General features: G+C 37.9%; 1 protein-coding gene across 2 annotated transcripts in view; it reads right to left on the reverse strand.

Moving 5' to 3' along the window:
• Positions 1 to 7,653, reverse strand: part of LOC115210347 (catenin beta) — an 81,718-nt gene extending 74,065 nt beyond the window's left edge. The window contains exon 1 of one of the 2 annotated variants that reach the window (XM_036508204.1): positions 7,520 to 7,653. The gene's annotated coding sequence lies outside the window, so the exon portion shown is untranslated. Of the gene's footprint in view, positions 1 to 6,544; positions 6,568 to 7,519 lie in introns of those variants that run through there. The other variant, XM_029778908.2, reaches the window with a different exon arrangement.
• Positions 7,654 to 10,665: the final 3,012 nt, after the last annotated feature.

Genomic DNA, 10,665 nt, shown 5'->3' on the forward strand with positions numbered 1-10,665 from the left:
TTAAAAACAGAATGGTACAGAAACAATTGTAACTGGTCATTGAAGATTTGCTAAACTCTTACTCTCTCTCTCTCTCTCCTTTGGATTATATTTTACTCTTTGCTAGGCCTACACACTGGCTTTAGTGATGGGACACCTAGATTTTCTACACAAGAAGAATTTTGAGCTTATTCAAGACAATAATTTAAGAGTGTAGAAAACCTCAAGCTTGGGTTGAGTGCTGCACAGAAAATATCCCATATTTTTACCCTTCAAGGATCTTTATATATATATATATATATATATATATATATATATATATGTATATAATAATAATAATAATAATAATAATACTATATATATCATATAATATATTATCATATAATATATAATAATATATTATTGTATAATATACATTATATAATGTACTGAAGAGTACATTGAGTTGCATAATAGTGGTTTTATATCTAATTTATATAGATATATATATATATATAAAAATAGTGAAAAGGTTAGATAAAAATTTTTTTCCACATGATGAATTGTAGTGAAAAATATAAGAAGTAAACTGTAAAGAAATTTTATGTTGGACAAAATATATATGTTATGAAATAAAATATTTACATAATCAACCGGTTTTGCTTGTGCTAATCATGACTAAGAAGTTAGTGATAATGCTACAATTTCATACTATCATAAGAAGTTTCCATTCCATATTAGTAGGAGGAAATATTGTATTACAAGTTAAGGCATACATCTGGTAGGAATGTTACCAACAGTTTCGTTTTGGATATTGCCATCTCTTCAGAATTTCAACATCCTGATTAGTTATATAGCATAACCTGTAATATATTATTTAATAATGTAAAAATGTACTCCATTACTTATATTGAGAGCTTTCGTTTCTGATAAATATATATATATCGAAAACTGGGGGAGTGGCTGCATGACTTTATAAAAATCAGAAGTCAGAAAGTGGGCAACCACTGGCACTCTCTCTGAGGAGATATCAATCTGCAGTGGAGTCCCTCAAGAAACTGTACTGGGACCACTACTGTTTGTGGTGGCTCTCTCAAACATGCCCTCAGCTGTACATTCAACCACTCTCATTGGCTACGCTGATGATACAAAAGTATCACAGGCAGTCAAGGACCCTGTCAACATATTATGACTACAAAATGACCTGCATGTAATATAGAAATGGGCAGATGAAAATTACATGCAATTCAATGCTGAGAAGTTTCAAGCACTCCACTATCAGCCCACAAACAGACTACAATTGAAATATTCACGACCAGTAGGTAGTGAAATTCTCTAAATAGCAATCAATAACACAGTAATTTCCCTTTGTATAACGGTCATTTTTCACATAGCGTTTTTCCGATGGCCGGATAACTGAAGAGATGGTGGTGTGGATTTCTACCTGGAAAGTGAGTGTACGATTAACAGTGCAAGATGCAGTGCTTTGCTGGCCAACAAATTTAGGCCAGCAATTTGCACCAAACATCAAAGCCTATTATTGAAGAAAGTTTTGATGTTGCATGACAATACATGCCCACACATGGCCACCCAGACCATTGAAACCACTAACCAGTTGGGTTTTGAGGTTCTGGAACATCCTGCCTACAGCCCAGATCTCACCCCTTCCGACTATCATATCATATCAACGACCTCATAAACCATCTTAGTGTGTCTGTGTTTGTCTCCCCAACTTCGCTTGACAACCGATGCTAGTGTGTTTACGTCCCTGTAACTTAGTGGTTCGGCAAAAGAGACCGATAGAATAAATACTAGGCTTACAAAGAATAAGTCCTGGGGTTGATTTGCTCGACTAAAGGTGGTGTTCCAGCGTGGCCACAGTCAAATGACTGAAACAAGTAAAAGTGTATATCTTATCTCTTTGCTTTACCTTCCCTTCTCTCTCTATCTCTCACTCTTCCTCATCTCTCTCTCAGCCGCTTGTCTTCCTCTATCTCTCTCTCTCTCACTCCTCCTCATCTTTGTCACTGCTAGCCTAAACTACTTCCTTTTACACGCGGCTTTCAAACTGTAAAGACACACATTTGTGTTCCCATGCGCTGCCAGAATCTCCTTCGTCTAAGCCAGAAAAAGGCCTTTTCGTTTGTTTTTCTTGTTTATTTTTATTTCTCGTATTGTATTTTCTTGTACATGTATTTTTATCTTGTATTTTATTTTGTAGTTTTATTCGTATCGTTTTTACGTCCTGTTTGTGCTACATTTTTTTCTTGCTTGTTTTTACCCCTCTGCGAGGTAATTTTATTTTAATTCTCTCGCAGGAAGGACTAGTTTGGCGAGTCGTGTCCTGTCTTGCCTTCGAAACACGCTAGAGTCGAACTAGTGACAGCTGATGATAGGGGATTTTTCCTTGCGTAGTATGTCCTGTACTCTGTTTTTCTGTTGTAAAAAAATGGTTTTTCCATTTTCGTTTCTCGTTGAGTTCTACGTCTCTGTTTTTCTGTTGTAAAAAAATGGTTTTTCCGTTTTCGTTTCACGTTGAGTTCTACGTCTAGTTGTGGTGTCCTGTACTCACGTATATATATTTATATATGCATGTATATATACATGTAGATGTAGGTACGTACATATATGTTTGTATGTATGCATATATTTTATTTATTACACTATATATATATATATATATAAAATGGCAATCCTATATATATACAGGGTGTTCAAAAGTCTCTCAGCAGTAAGTATTTTATTGCAAAATAAATATTTAAAAGATGGTATAAGACTACAAAAGAATATATTAGACTTTACAAGACTTTAAAAAACTTTATAAGAGGTGTTGAAAGTGTCATCCTTCATTTTCAATAAATAAGTTGACTTTTCTATACATGTTTTGAAATACATCTTGGATGTAAAAAATTCTCTGCAGAGCAACTTTCTGAACAACCTGTGTCAATAAATCACTATTGTTTCTGAAAATTGTTTTATATATATATACATACATACATGCATATATGGATGCCAGGTTCGCCTGACTGGCTCCCATGCCAGTGGCACATAAAATGCAACATCTGAACTTGGCCGATACCAGTAGCCTCTGACTGGCTCCTGTGTCGGTGGCATGTAAAAAGCACTATCCAAATGTGATCAATGCCAGGCCCACCTGGCTGGCTCCTGTGCCGGAGTGGTTAGCGTTAGAAAGGGCATCTAGCTGTAGAAACATTGCCAGATTAGATAGGACCCAGGTCAGCTGCTGGCTCTCCAGACCTCAGTCAAACCGTCCAACCCATGCCAGCATGGAAAACAGACATATGATGATGATGAGATATATATATCGTCAATGTATCATATATCCAAAAAAGAAGCACACTCTAAAGTAGAGCTAACCAACCCGAGGCCCACAGACTTTTATCTTGTGGCCCGCTTGATACTTTCTGGAAATATGTTTAATTTCAAAATAAAATAGTTCGTGTAAAACATTTGTTTCAAAATAAATTTAAAATTTACAAGTGGCAATACAATTTCATAATTTTAAACATAGGAGTGGCTGTGTGGTAAGTAGCTTGCTTATGAACCACATGGTTCCGGGTTCAGTCCCACTGCGTGGCACCTTGGGTCTTCTACTATAGCCTCTGGCCGACCAAAGCCTTGTGAGTGGATTTGGTAGACGGAAACTGAAAGAAGCCCGTCATATATAGGTATATATATGTATGTGTGTGTATATGCTTGTGTGTTTGTCCTCCCAACATCGCTTGACAACTGATGCTGGTGTGTTTGAGTCCTCATAGCTTAGCGGTTTGGCAAAAGCGACCGATAGAATAAGTACTAGGCTTACAAAGAATAAGTCCTGGGGTTGATTTGCTCAACTAAAGGTGGTGCTCCAGCATGGCCACAGTCACATGGCTGAAACAAGTGAAAGAGTAAACGAAAATTAAGAAACATTCTCAATTCGATTCTGTAATTTGATTATTTGACTATTAATGTACAAAGTATATAAGCGGCCCTCAAAAATCTTTGTGATTGAAGTGGCCCGTAATGTAATTCAAGTTGGTCAGGCCTGCTCTCAAGCAAAGAGCATTAATGTATTTATATAAGACACCTGTGCCAGTGACACGTAAAAAGCACTGTCCGAATGTGGCAGTTGCTAGTGCCGCCTGACTGGCATCTGTGTCGGTGACACGTAAAAGCACCAACCGATTGTGGCCGTTTGCCAGCCTGCTCTGGCCCCTGTGCTGGTGGCACGTAAAAAACACCCACTACACTCACGGAGTAGTTGGCGTTAGGAAGGGCATCCAGCCGTAGAAACACTGCCAAATCAGACTAGAGCCTGGTGCAGCCTCCATGGCTTACCAGACCCCGGTCGAACCGTCCAACCCATGCTAGCATGAAAAATGGACGTTAAATGAAATGATGATGATGTAATGGTTTCACATCCATAGGGCTAGGCCCTTTATGGATGCGAAACCATTGGTTACTCTATGACTGGACACAGATTTCACTGCACACACACACACACAGACACGATGGGCTTCTTTCAGTATCCATTTACCTATTCCACTCACAAAGCTTTTTGGCCTTGGGATCTTTTCGGTTTGAACGGCAGTTTGTAACATAATTTCTAGGTAACTAAAAAATTTTAAGCTTCGTATACTTGTAGAATGTGTTTATTAAACATCTTTTTCTCTTGGCTTTATTGAGAAAATTCTATAGTTTGTAAAGATATTTGTTGTTTTTTCTTCAATTTCTGCAATTTCAACCAATCACTGACGTCTTTTGAGTTAAAAAACATTCTGTACCGTATGAATATGTCCCTCGTTTAAGAAACAGATTGGGTTTATTTACATTTGTGAAGAAAAAAAAGATACCCTTCGCCCACCCCTAACCCTACAATAGATTGAAATGCAATAGATCGATACTAGGGTCATAATTATGGGTGACAATTTCATATGACACCGCTAGAAAAAACTGCCGCTCAAACCGAAAAGATCTCTGTAGACGATATTTGTCCACGGTGTCACGCAGTAGGACTTCTTAACCCGAAACTATGTGAATGGAAAGCAAATTTTTCAACTACACACGCACACACAATAAAACTTGTACATTCTGGTTATGTTTTCTGAAGCATTTCAGATATAATCATATTTAATATTTTGAAATGAGGTTTTTTAGTACACTTATTTTAACTGAGAGATTAAAAATAAATAAAATAAGGTGTGGTTACGATGTGCCACAGTTAAACACAAATGTTTAATCATAATTTTGTTATACTTATGCATCCACAACTTTGTTACCTCAGAACTTCCAGAAAAATGAACATTTTTTAATGAAATTTTCTAGAGATATCTAGGTGTAGGAGTGGCTGTGTGATAAGTAGTTTGCTTACCAACCACATGGTTCCGGGTTCAGTCCCACTGCGTGGCACCTTGGGCAAGTGTCTTCAAGGCTGACCAAAGCCTTGTGAGTGGATTTGGTAGACGGAAACTGAAAGAAGCCCGTCGTATATATGTATATATATGTGTGTGTGTGTTTGTCCCCCCAACATCGCTTGAGGACTCATGGTGGTGTGTTTACGTCCCAGTAACTCAGCGGTTTGGCAAAAAGAGACCGATAGAATAAGTACTAGGCTTACAAAGAATAAGTCCAGGGGTTGATTTGCTCGACTAAAGGCGGTGCACCAGCATGGCCACAGTCAAATGACTGAAACAAGTGAAAGAGTAAAGAGTATATGCTTCAGAGGAGCTTCGGAAAAATTCAGCAGTAGGTTTTCTTTCCTCATAACTTAAAAAAAAAAATGGGTAATTTTATATTAAAAGTTTCTACAACTATCTTCCGGACTGTATACATTACAATTATATCGGGATTTAATGCGAAAACGAAAAACAAAAAAAGTTTCGGGGGCTCAAACACATCACACATATCTACAAAATGAAATTTGAAATTTCGGTAAAAAAAAAAAATAGTGTAATGTGTGCGAGCCACCAAATTTTTTTTTTTTTTCCATATTAAATTCCGATATGATCATAATGTGCACGCTCTGAAAGGTATTTGTAGAAAATTTCATTAAAAAATACCCATTATTCTGAAAGATAATAAGGATTTTCCGAAACTCCTCAGAAAAAAAAAAAATCACATTAAATTCCGATATAATCGAAATCTGCACTGTCTGAAGCATATTTGTAGAAAATTTCAATAAAAAATATCCATTTTTCTGCAAGTTATGAGGAAATAAAACCAAAGTCGGAGGAGCACACTCGTGTAGGTATGTCGCAATTTTAACGAATCGATGAAAATATAAGCATTGGTTAACTAGAGCTATATATATGAAATATTTCCAAATAATTATTATAAGATAATATAATAGAAAGTGAACGAAATCAAGATTAAATTTGATAATGAAAGTTTTGAAAATAACAATAGTTAAAAATATTAACTCGAGAAAGTTGTTAAGATAGAAAAAAGTAATAGTTAAGGCAGAAAAAAGTATTGTTAATATACAAAGTGAATTTTTGAGGTGATTAAATGGTAGAAAATAGAATAATATTGTGTAGGTAGGTATAATTAATAATAAATAAATTTTGAGTGCAAGATCACATACCAAGAAGGGTTACAACGACACGTACTTCCCGGTGGAGACTATTCTTTTATTTTTGTTTTGACACTGAACTGGTTTCCTTTCTCAGAAGACTTGTCAAAGGTATGTTATTTGTGGATATATAGAAAACATGACTGAACTTAATTTTAACACAAGTGATGTTGGGGGGGTGACAGCTGTCAGTTGTCCTAAACAACAACCCAAAGCTACTTACTTACTTGGACGATGTGCTCTATACGAAGTAAGAGTGGACGTGTGTCACTAGTTTGTTTTACTCATTTAACGATATATATATAGGTATATATGTACGTCTATGGTGCGTTAACCAAAGCGCAAATTGTTAATAAGGCAGGAAAATAAAAATTAATTATTTCGTTGTAAATTCTAACAAGATAATTTTCTAGTGTTTAATTTTTTTCTTTCTCTCTATTTCCAACATAATATTACTTTATATAGATTTAGTGTTTAGTCACTGTGTGTCTCTTATACTGGACTACTAACATAAATCCACTTGTAGGTTTAAGAATATACCAGCACTATACAACTTTTAAGTGTTTAATAGTCGTCAGACTAACTATTATGTCTATTTCCTTCACAACGTTTACCTTAAATACTTCGACACATGAGTAGGGTTCCGGGTTCCTGTAGGTGGTCGTTCGATCTGCTAAAAGTAGCAGTTAACTCACCATTAAATTACACTCTGATGTCTTAACCCTTTCGTTACTGTATTTATTTTAAGATGTTCTGTGTTTCTCTCAATTATTTTAAATATAACAAAGAATTTTGTAAAATAACTTCGTTATCATTAAGCTAGTGTTAGGAACATAAATTGTGACTTAAGTTTGGTGGAAGATTTTAATTAAAAACTTATGAAAACAAGACATTTGTACTACAGAGCCAGAGCCGGGTTGGTAACAAAAGGTTGTAGACCAAAATATACTACTGCTGAAAAAAAACAAAAACAAAAAACAGCCTCACCTCGCTCAAAAAAGGAAAACCCGATGTGGTCGTAGCTTAAAATGCCTAGATCCCAAGTTTACTGTCTCAGAGCTGTCTCAAGGCTTGCGTGCGTTTTTATAAATTAACCTGACTGAAAACAGGTTACAGTGAGAGGCTCGTTGCGGTTAACGCTCCATTTGATATGTATAAGTGCTTGGACAGGAAATATATTGAAAGAATGATTTAGAAGGAAAGCAGGTCTCCAGACAAGTGAATTGTCAAAACATTAACTAATAAGGTGTAGAATAGTTAAGAGTGATTAGGACAACAGGAAGATTGAATAAAAACCTTTCCCTCAGAATTTGAGACCTTATGCCAAAACAAGAAATTAATTAATGTTGTTGGTTTTCCTGTTATTTTTTTAATAATTGTTAACCAAACTACTTGGCTCTTTTTGTCTAGCCGTTTATCGTTTATTTGTTTTTGTCATTAGACTGTGAGGCGGCCATGCTGGGGCACTCCCTCAGACTTCGAGGTGGCCATGCTGGGGCACTCCTTCAGATTTCGAGGCGGCCATGCTGCGGCACCACCTCGGAGAAATTTTAGTCGAATGAATCGATCCCAGTACTTATTTTTCAAAGGCTAGCACTTATTCTATCGGTGTCTTTTTTCGAACCGCTGTGTAACGAGGACGTAAAGACACCAACATCGGTTGTCAAGTGGTGGTGGGGGACAACTGAGACACAAAGACACACACACACACACACACACACACACACACTGACACTCACACACGATGGGTTTTCCTTGCTCACCCTCTAGCGGTTTCTGGCAGCATACAGTGCGCTTCTAAGTGGCTTTCCTCCCTTCCACAAAAAGCGGAAAAGGATTCTGTCCAATTTGTTCAGCCACAAATCGGGGCAAGGCACCACGCTCAGATGGTAGGTGATTACTGATGCTATAAACATCTGCACCACCTCCGCCCTCCCTAGCAAGTATAACGCCCGCCCAGACCAGGTCTGGGTTAGAGCAGTCACCTTGCTGGCCACCTCACTCCAATTTTTCTCTATCTAGAGGTTTGGACAAACCCAGATTAAGAGCAGCTTAACAGGACCTTCCGTCCAACGCACCACGACATTATTGGACGCCATCGGCTTGCCCATCCAGGTGCCAAGTTGCAAACCTACTGACTTGTCCTTGTTAACCTTTACTCCTGCCACCGCCTCGTAACTTTTGATGGCCTCTTCCACCACTGAAAGCTGGCCCTCATCCGCCACGATGATGGGGCTGTCATCCGCGTACGCCGTAGCTCCTCTTCCACACCATAGATCATGCGGCGCGCCCCCTAGTGTCTCCAGCTTCCGCAGCAATGACCCAAGAGCCAATACATACAAAAGCGGAGACAGGGGACACCCCTGACGTACTGAGCGCTCGATCTTGAATGGCTTCGAAAAGAAACCATTCACTTCCACGACAGACTCGATGTCACTGTACAACGCAGTAATCCAACCGCGGAAGGTCGGGCCCAGGCCAGCTTTCTCGAGGACCGCCACCAAGTACCGATGGTCAACCGTTTCAAATGCTTTAGACGGGTCTAAATGTACCAGTGCCCCCCCCCCCACCAACTGCGCCAGGAAGTTTCCTCATCCTCTCCAAGGAGTAGCGTATAAGATGGAGACTGTCGTGGATCGACCCGCTCGAGATAGCGCACGTTTGCACTTCCTCTACATTTAGGTCCCCAGCATGACCGCAGTCTAATGATTGAAACAAGTAAAAGATAAAAAAAAATATGCTGCTAAGAGAGAAGAAACGATACACACTGGGTTCATGTCGGCGAACTTGAATTGCCATCTAGGTTGAGTAAAAGCCACGAGAACGACTCTTAAAAGCAACGAAATCAGAATGTGGCTAGCTTAGCTGCAGGTGGCCACAAACTGAGGTAAGAAGTGAGACGTGTTTAGTGACCCGGCTGGTCGCTATACAATATGCCTGGGAATTAGAGAAGGACGTGGGAGAAAACAGTGTAGAGTAGAGTCGTCGCATCAAAAAGGTGAAGATAAACTTACTTGGAAATGGATGCATGGCGTTCAATTAAATAATAATATAAAGAATCTCTCTCGTTGCTCACACGAGATCATCGTCCATCTTTCTTTTCCTCACATGACCATCTTTCTATGGAGCTATTTCTAGTAATTAAACCAGTGAAATGATTCGTTTATAATAGAAGAATGTTCTGGAGAACATGAGATAAATTCCATGATAGCTGAGATTCCGACTCAGTTTCCATTTTTGGTTGAAAGATCTACATTTCACAAATATTACTCTTGCCCTCGGAAAAGTATGAGCATTATAACTTCCCATTTGTCTTCAAGCTTTTCTAGCTAAGATAACGGAAACAACTCTTATAGTTATCCTTTCCTAAACATATAATGTCACTGACGCTGCTAAATTTGGATGAATACTTGGGAAGCTAAAATGTCGTTAGTTAAACTAGTTGAAATTCGTTACATGTGGCAAATTTCGAAATAAGCGTTGGAGGAATTAAAGGATAAGAAATTAAAATTTTCAGTAAAGTAGGAAAACGGAAAGCAATTTCAAAATGGGAATTTATATTGATTCAATAACATTCTCAGCAAAGTTTGAAAATCCAAATCGCCAAATTATTTCTGAGATATTCACCCCCATCATTGTGTTAACTTTTGTTCAAAAGTTCGAGCTACAGTACTTAAAATAAAGGTGTGTGTGTGTGTGTTGTGTGTGTGTGTGGTGTGTGTGTGTCCGTGTGCATGTTTATTAATTTTTACAAGGAGAAGTTTGGCAGTGATTTCGAAGTTTCGGCTTGCTTACCTTTCGAAGTTACAGTCAACTTTTTCCTTCTAAAACATGGGTTCTACAACATGGTATTGAGAAATCTTTCAGTTCAATGCTAAACTGCTCTTCTATATAACTTTATATAAAAACAAGCGTTAATAAATATATGTGTGTATTGTGTGTTTGTGTGTGTGTGTGTGTGTGTGTATTTATATATATTTTGTATGTATTACTGGTGACCATAGATGCATAAAGGTGTGTGTGTGTGTGTGGTTATCTTGTGTCTTTGATAAGCATGCGGAAGTTGAGTAATGTCTCTGAGTATATGTGTATGTGCGATTGTGTGTGTGTTTAATTAATCTGTCTAGGAAGGG

This window comes from Octopus sinensis, linkage group LG1, assembly GCF_006345805.1.
Source record: "Octopus sinensis linkage group LG1, ASM634580v1, whole genome shotgun sequence".
Lineage (NCBI taxonomy): Eukaryota > Metazoa > Mollusca > Cephalopoda > Octopoda > Octopodidae > Octopus > Octopus sinensis.